The sequence below is a fragment of the Spermophilus citellus genome (assembly GCF_964194105.1).
Source record: "Spermophilus citellus genome assembly, chromosome: 1".
Lineage (NCBI taxonomy): Eukaryota > Metazoa > Chordata > Mammalia > Rodentia > Sciuridae > Spermophilus > Spermophilus citellus.
The window spans coordinates 158,994,885-159,002,587 of record NC_138182.1 but is presented as its reverse complement, the minus strand read 5'-3'; the positions used below and the strand labels follow the sequence as shown (position 1 = coordinate 159,002,587).

Below are 7,703 nucleotides of genomic sequence, written 5' to 3'. Positions count from 1 at the left end.
AGACAAGTCACCTGGAAAGGTAGGTCAGCCCCAAAGCACTGTATTGTCAGTTTTGCATTGCTATAATGAAATACCTGAGGCTGGATACTTAAAAAGAAAAGAGGTATATTTGGCTCACAGTTTTGGTGGCCTAAAGTCCAAAGGACACTGAGTCATCTCTGCAAGGAGCCCCACTGCCTGCATCACCACATGGTGGGAGGGAGGGAGGGAGAAATCACACAGTGAGAGCAGGAAGCCAAAGAGTGAAGAGGGGCCAGTCTAAGGCCCTGCCTCTTAGAGGTCTCTCCACCCTCCAGCACTGCCACACTAGGGGCCATCTTCCAACACATGAACCTTTGGGGACCAAGTCACATCCAGACTATATCCAAATGACAATAAGCACTTGGGCTTTATAACCCCTTAAAATACAGAATTTTCACAGTGTGTTCCTCTGACCTTTTGCCCTATAGGAGTTGAGCATCTCTGAGCTGCTCTAGACATCCTCCTGTGATGGTAAAGGGGCTTGCCAAGAAATAGCCGCCACTGGGCCTGTGAGCTGGGCTCAGCTCCAGCGAGTTTCCAGAGGGAAGGAGGTAGCCATTTGGGGAGCACCTTTACTCTGCTGAGTGTACTAATTAGGAAAAGGGAACCCGAGCCACCCAGAACAGGTGCTGCGCTTCAGGGGTTGCTCCTAAAAAGGGAACTAGTACAAATGAGCTTAAATGAGGCAGAATAAAGGCTGGCAGAGAGCATGGCAGCTGGTGGCAGACAGGGAGACAGGTAGAAAGGACAAATAGTGAACAGGAAGGTAGAGCCCAGGAGTAGGCTGAGGCGTGGAGCCAGATCTTCAGGGAAGGATAGGAAAACTGAATAGCATCTTTTGGAGCAGAGGAGGCCTCATCAAGAACAGCAGAGATGGGAGCTGGAACATGCCACCAGGACAACATCAACTCAGTTCATCACAAGGAAGTGCTTACTGGGCACAGGCACTGGGGACACAGCAGTGAACAAGATATCTAGGCCCTGAACTGGGAATGGGGTTGATATCCAACTGGGATGGAGGCAGGGAAGAGAGGATAAAGATTATTTAAGTCAGTGGTAGTAACTGTAAGGGCAATAAAACAAGGTGATTATGACCAGACACTGTGGGCTCACGTCTACAATCCCAGCTACTTGGGAGGTTGAGGCAGGAGGATCACAAATTTGAGGCCAGCCTCAGCAACTTAGTGAGAACCTGTCTCAAACAAAAACTAGAAAGGGCTGGGGGATGTTGCTTAGTGGTAGAGTACCCCTGGGTCAATCACCCCAGTATTGGACAGAAAGAGAGATAGAGAGGATGTGATGGAGGGTTGGAGGGAGAGAGGGAAAGGAAAAAAACCAAGGTGATTGTGTGGGTTCTGGGGAACTATTTTAGAATGGGTAGTCAGGGAGGCCCCTATGAGGGAGTACATCCTAGGGAATAGTCATTAAGGACAAACATCTTCCTCCTCACCAAAACTCATTGAAATGTAATGCCCTTGTGAGGTATTCAGAGGTGGGACCTTTGCCTTCTTGCATGGATTAACCTACTCTGGATTAATGGGCTATCTCCAAGTGCTTCAGAGGCAATTTGGCTCTTTCTTTTGTGACATTCTGCACTGCCTCCGGACTCTGCAGAGTCCCACCAACAAGAAAGCTCTCACTGGATGTAGCTACCCAATCATGGACTTTCCACTTTTCGGAGTGGAAAGTGGAAAATAAACCTCTTTTCTTTATAAATTACAGAGATATTCTGTTACAGTAACAGAAAACAAACTCAGACACTTCCTTTCTATGTGAAGGAAATACCCAATACTGAGTTATCAGACAAGAAAATAGTTACCTTTTCCACTAAACAAAACAGTGCTTCTTCCTAATCCAATATCACAGTTTGGAAAGTTCACACGCTAACCCCTGTTGGTGGTAAGGGGGCATGGCTCACATAGAAGCAGTAACAGAGACACCTCACAATTTCTGTCAGCCTGAAAGGAAGGACAGGATTCTATCATGTATTGAAGAACTACTATGTTGCTCATATGTACCTTATTGTTAAGAACTTTTTATTTGGGACTATTTTACATTTATAATAAAATTGTAAGCTTTTTTTTTTGAAGGCCACTGTCTTTATTGATCTAAAAACCTTTACAAGGACAGTGGCTGTTATCCAAAAAAGGTGCCAAATGGCATCAAACAGACCAGAGGTGAAGGTGGGGGTGAGGGAAGGGGCCAGGAATCCAATCAGAAAAGCTGGTTAATGGTTTCCATGGAACTGGCAGGGGAAAGAGAAAGGGAGTTGCATGCAAGAGCAAAAATACCAAAAAGATTGAAATGGTGAGGGGAGAGAACTCCAAAGACCCTGGAGTGCGACAACAGCAATCTCTTCCTTTGTAGAGGACACGGAGCCCCCACTCAGCTGCAAACTCTGGACACTTGATAATGGGGCTAGGGATTGAGGGCTCCCCAGAGAACCTCACAAGAAGGCGTCACACCATTCTCGAAGGCACCCAAAGCAGTCCCAGGACTGCTTGGCATTGGCACCATGTGTCTTTCAGCCATTCTGGAAGAGGTCTTCATCTTTCTTTAGCACCAGAAACTGACCGAGGACGACATATGCCTTGTCAAAGCCCCTTTCCTCCAGCTTCTTGCCCAGGACTTCACCAATCCCAGCCAGGCTCCCCGCTGGCTTTTCCCCCATAGCCTCTGCCACGAAGTCTCGATGCTTTTTGGGAGGTTGTCATTTTGATCGAGCTTAATAGGCAGCTCCGGCTCCTGTAACAGTTGCTTTTGCCACTCAAAATTGCAAGCTTTTAAAGTATTTATTTAAAAAATTTTTAATTGTTGATGGACCTTTATTTTATTTGTTCATATGCAGTGCTGAGAATTGAACCCAGTGCCTAACCGTGCTAGGCAAGTGCTCTACCACTGAGCCAAGATTCCACCTTTTTAAATATTTAAATACAAGAGAAAGTTCCTGTAAACCGGGTATGGTGGCATATGACTGTAATCCCTACTACTCAGGAGGCTGAGGCAGGAAGATGGCAACCTGGGCAAGTTAGCAAGACCCTGTCTCCACTTGATCTTAGCCAAAAGGCAGAGCAGTGAATTTTTTTTTTTTTTTTTTTAGTGCTGGGGATCAAACCCAGGGCCTTGTACATGCTAGGCAAATGCTGTACCACAAGATATAGCTCCAGCCCCAAGACCCTGTCTCACAATAAAATAAAAAGAGTCAGGGATGTAGCTCAGTGACAGGACACTTGCCTGGAATGCAGGAGACCCATGGGTTCAATCCCCAGTACCCATTACTCAGTTTTCCAACATCTTATGTAACTATGATGTATTTGTCAAAACTATAAAACTGACAATGGTCTAGTACTATTACCTAAACTATGAACTTTTTTTTGGATTTGACAATTCTTGTTTTATTAATTCATATTCTGTAACTATAACAAAATACCTTAAGTTGTGTAATTTATAAAGAAAAGACGATTATTGCGCTCACAGTTTTGTTAGCTGAAAAATCCAAAGGGTATGGCGCTGAATCTGACAAGGACTTGCTGGCTACATCACCTCATGGTGACAGCATCATGGCAGGAGAACATGGATGAGGGAGAAATCACATGGAAAGAAAGGGAACCAGATGGGGATAGGGTCAGTCTCACTCTTTTATAACAACCCTCTCATAAGAACGACAGAATTCCTTTGGAGGGCAGTACCCTCAATAACCTAATTATTTCCCACTGGACCCAGTTTTTAAAGGTCCTATCCACCATCTCTCATATCACCACTCTGGGGACCAAGATCCCAACATACGAACCCTTAAGGGACAAAGCACATTCCAATATAGCAATTATCTTTTTATATGCTAGGAATCCTCCCTCCAGCAGCCCTGGCTAAAGAACTTGTGACTTGAATAAGATGATACAGCTAGTGACAAAATTCAAATTGCAATCCAGACCTTTCTCTGAAACATGTGTTCTTTGTGTATAATGATGTCTCTTTAAAGGAGAAAAAAAAATCAGTGTGTTAGTCCAGGTCCTCACAGAAGTAGCCACCGAGACATGATTAAACCAGGATTAACTGTGTAAGGATTTTATTAGAGAAAGTGCCTGAAGTAGGGAGGGAGCTAGGAGAGGGAGAGAATTGTGGGAGTCCAGTGCAAGTTTGACCCTGAGCGCATGGAAGAGAGGGATTTAGGTGGCAGCATCCTAGCCTTCCATGTCAACAAGGGAGTCTCATCTGAGCTGAGGAGTCTGGTCTCAGTAAAATGCAGAGCAGTGGCTGGGGCCCTCAACCAGGGAAGGGTCTGGGCAGTAGTAGTTTAACAAGGTGTAGTCTCATGTCCACCACAGTCAGCTAATGAAGGAATTTTTGTAGTTTCTTTTCTGGTATGGAAGAGAGGGCCCAATCAAAAGGATAAGAGCCAAGGAGGTGAGCAAGTGAAGAATCCTTCCCTTACCAGATTCTCTGACTCCCTAGAGGAAACCAGAGTTCAGGATTCCCAGTTTATTGCCCAGTGTGATGCTTAATTTGATGTGTCAACTTGACCATAGGGTGCCAAGGCATTTGGTCAAACACTATTATGGGTGTGTCCATGAGTGTGTTTTTAGATGAGGTTATTGTTTACATCCGTAGACTAGTTAAATCAAATTGCCCTCCATTACATGAATGGGCCTCATCCAATCAATTGAAGGCCTGAGTAGAACAAAAAGGCTTTTTTCCCCTGCCTTCAGACTTAAACTGGCTCTTCCTGGGTCTTGACTTTGACAGCTTTTAGAATGGCACATGCCACTGATGCTTCTGATTCTCAGGCTTTCCAATTTGGATTGGAATAAAACCCTCAGCCTTCCTGGGCTTTTAGCTTACTGACTCACCTTTCAGATCTTGGCATTATCCAGCTTCCATAATGTCATTAGCCACTTCTTTATGATAAACTTTAATCTCAATCTTTCAATTCACACACACACACACACACACACACACACACACACACAATCTCCCATTGCTTCTATTCTCTACAGAACCCTAACACATCTAGTTTACTCAATGTCAAGGATGGCTAGTGCTTCAGTATCTAATATGGCTCCTTTTTCTCTTTTGCCATCAAACTCCACTGCACATCTGAACCATACGTTCGATTAAGAATTGTGCCAAAATAGCACAGGGGAAATAAAAAGTCCCAAACAAGCAGTTAAGCCAGTGGGCCAAGCCTCCATCATACTTCTGGGTGGGTAGGAGATCTGTTACTTCAACAGCTGTGACCTTTGGTATTAGGGCCATGGAAATGGCATCAGTGAAACCCTCCAGCTGACAGCTGGCTCTCCAGTGAAAGCAACAAACCTAATACTCAAGAATAGAGACCCACCATCTTGTATGATTTGAGGGATTCTGTCACCCCAAGCTGCCTGGATAACCTTCCTAAATATTCTTTAATCTCAATAAAGCTTGGAACTGCCAGGCACAATCCACATCTATAATCCCAGTGACTTGAGAGGCTGAGGCAGGGGGGTTGTGAGTTCAAAGCCAGCCTCAAGAACTTAGCAGACCCTGTCTCAAAATAAAAAATAAAAAGGGTGGGGATGTGGCTTAGTGGTTAAGTGCCCCTGGGTTCAATTCCTGGTACAAAAAAAAAAAAAAAAAAAAAGTTGGAACTATCCCTGTTCCAGACACAATGCTGTTGTTGATTTCTAGTTTAATTTCATCAAGAGCCCACTCTGGTTTATGGCCAAGTTTGTAACCTATCTTGGTGAATGTTCCATGTGAACTTGGGAAGAATGTGTATCTATTTTTGGATGAAGTATTCTAAAAATGTCAACTAGATTCAGTGGATTGTTGGTCTTGGTCACTACAGCTATATCCTTACTAAATATTTGTCTGCTGGATCTGTCAATTACTGATAAGAGGGGTGTTTTAGTTTCTAACTATAATAATGGACTTGTCTATTTCTCTTGTAACTCTATACATTTTTGCCTTATATATTTTGATGCTCTCTTGTTGGGTACATACACATTAAGGATTTGAGAATGTCTTCTTAGAAGTGACCACACTATCATTACATAATACCCCTCTCTCCCTGATAATTTTTTTCCTCCAAAGTCTGCTTTGTCTGATATTAATATCACTACTCCATCTTTCTTTTGATAATTGTTAGCATAGCATATCATTCTCCCTTTTATTTATTCATTTTTGTGGTACTGGAGATTAAATACAGGGCTTTGTGCATGCTGGGTAAGCACTGTACCTCCAAGCTACATCCCAGTCCCTCCATCCCTTTATTTTAAATCTATTTGTTTAATTATATTTAGGGTAGATTTCTTGTAAACAACATATTGTTGAGTCCTTTAATTTTTTAATCTACTGATAGTCTTTGTCTTTTAATTGATGTATTTAGGGCCATTTACCTTTAAACTGATTGTTGATAGATTCAGGTTAATGTCTACAATGTGTTTTCTGTTCACCACATTTGTCTGTTTGCTTTTCTTCCCGTCCTTTTCTGTCTTCTCTGGTTTAATTAAGAATTTGATTGCATTTTCTTACCTTTCTTATCATGTCAGTTATACTTCTTTTAAAATATTTTAACTCATTACCCTAGAGATGTAATATAGACTTACAATGAATCTAAACCCATTTTAAAAATTACACTCTACCACTTCAAGGGCAGGGTAGGTACCTTACAACAGAGTGTTCCCAATGCCTCTCTCCTCATTCTTATAACATCTGTTGTTCATCTTATGCTTGTACTATAGTCCCCCAATACACTGTTTCTCTTATTACTTTAAACAGATAATTACCTATTAGATCAATTAAGAATAAGAAATACAAACTGGGCGTGGTGGTGCACACCTGTAATCCCAGTGGCTCAGGAGGTGGAGACAGGAGGATTTCGAGTTCAAAGCCAGTCTCAGCAATTTATCAAGGCCTTAAGCAACTCAGTGAGACCCTGTCTCTTAATAAAATATATTATTAAAAGGCTGGGAATGTGGCTCAAATGTTAAGTGCCCCTGGTTCAATCCCCAGTACCAAAAAATAAATAATAAATAAATAAATAAATAAATAAGAAGAAATACGTGTTATTTTAATTTATTCCTTTTCTGACATGCTTCCTTTTGAGCAGATCTGAGTTTCTGACCTATGATATTTTCCTTCTCATTAAAGAACTCCTTAGGTTTCTTGCAGTGAAACTCTGCTAGCAATAAACCTCTTTTGTTTGCTTAAGTTTTTTCTTTTTCATGTTTTATTGAGATAAAATTTGTATAACAAGTTGGGCTTAGTGGCACATGCCTGTAATCTTAGCAGCTCAGGATGCTGAGGCAGGAGGATTGGGAGTTCAAAGCCAGCCTCAGCAGCTTAGTGAGACCCTAAACAACTTAGCAAGACTGTCTCAAAATTTTTATAAAAAGGGATGTGGGTATGGCTCAGTGGTTAAGCACCTCTTGTTCAATCACCGGTACCTAAAATTTTTTTTTTTAAAGAGAGAGAGAGTGTGTGTGGGGGGAGAGAGAGAGAGAGAGAGAGAGAGAGAGAGAGAGAATTTTTTTTAATATTTATTTTTTAGTTCTCGGCGGACACAACATCTTTGTTGGTATGTGGTGCTGAGGATCGAACCCGGGCCGCACGCATGCCAGGCGAGCGCGCTACCGCTTGAGCCACATCCCCAGCCCCCCTAAAATTTTTTTAATTGTATAAATTTCACCATTTAAACCTTTTTA

General features: G+C 42.4%; 1 pseudogene across 1 annotated transcript; it reads right to left on the bottom strand.

Moving 5' to 3' along the window:
- Positions 1-2,373: 2,373 nt before the first annotated feature.
- LOC308657248 (barrier-to-autointegration factor-like) lies at positions 2,374-2,744 on the bottom strand (annotated as a pseudogene). Its single transcript has one exon. The product of its transcript is annotated as a barrier-to-autointegration factor-like (transcript).
- Between the last annotated feature and the right edge of the window lie 4,959 nt (positions 2,745-7,703).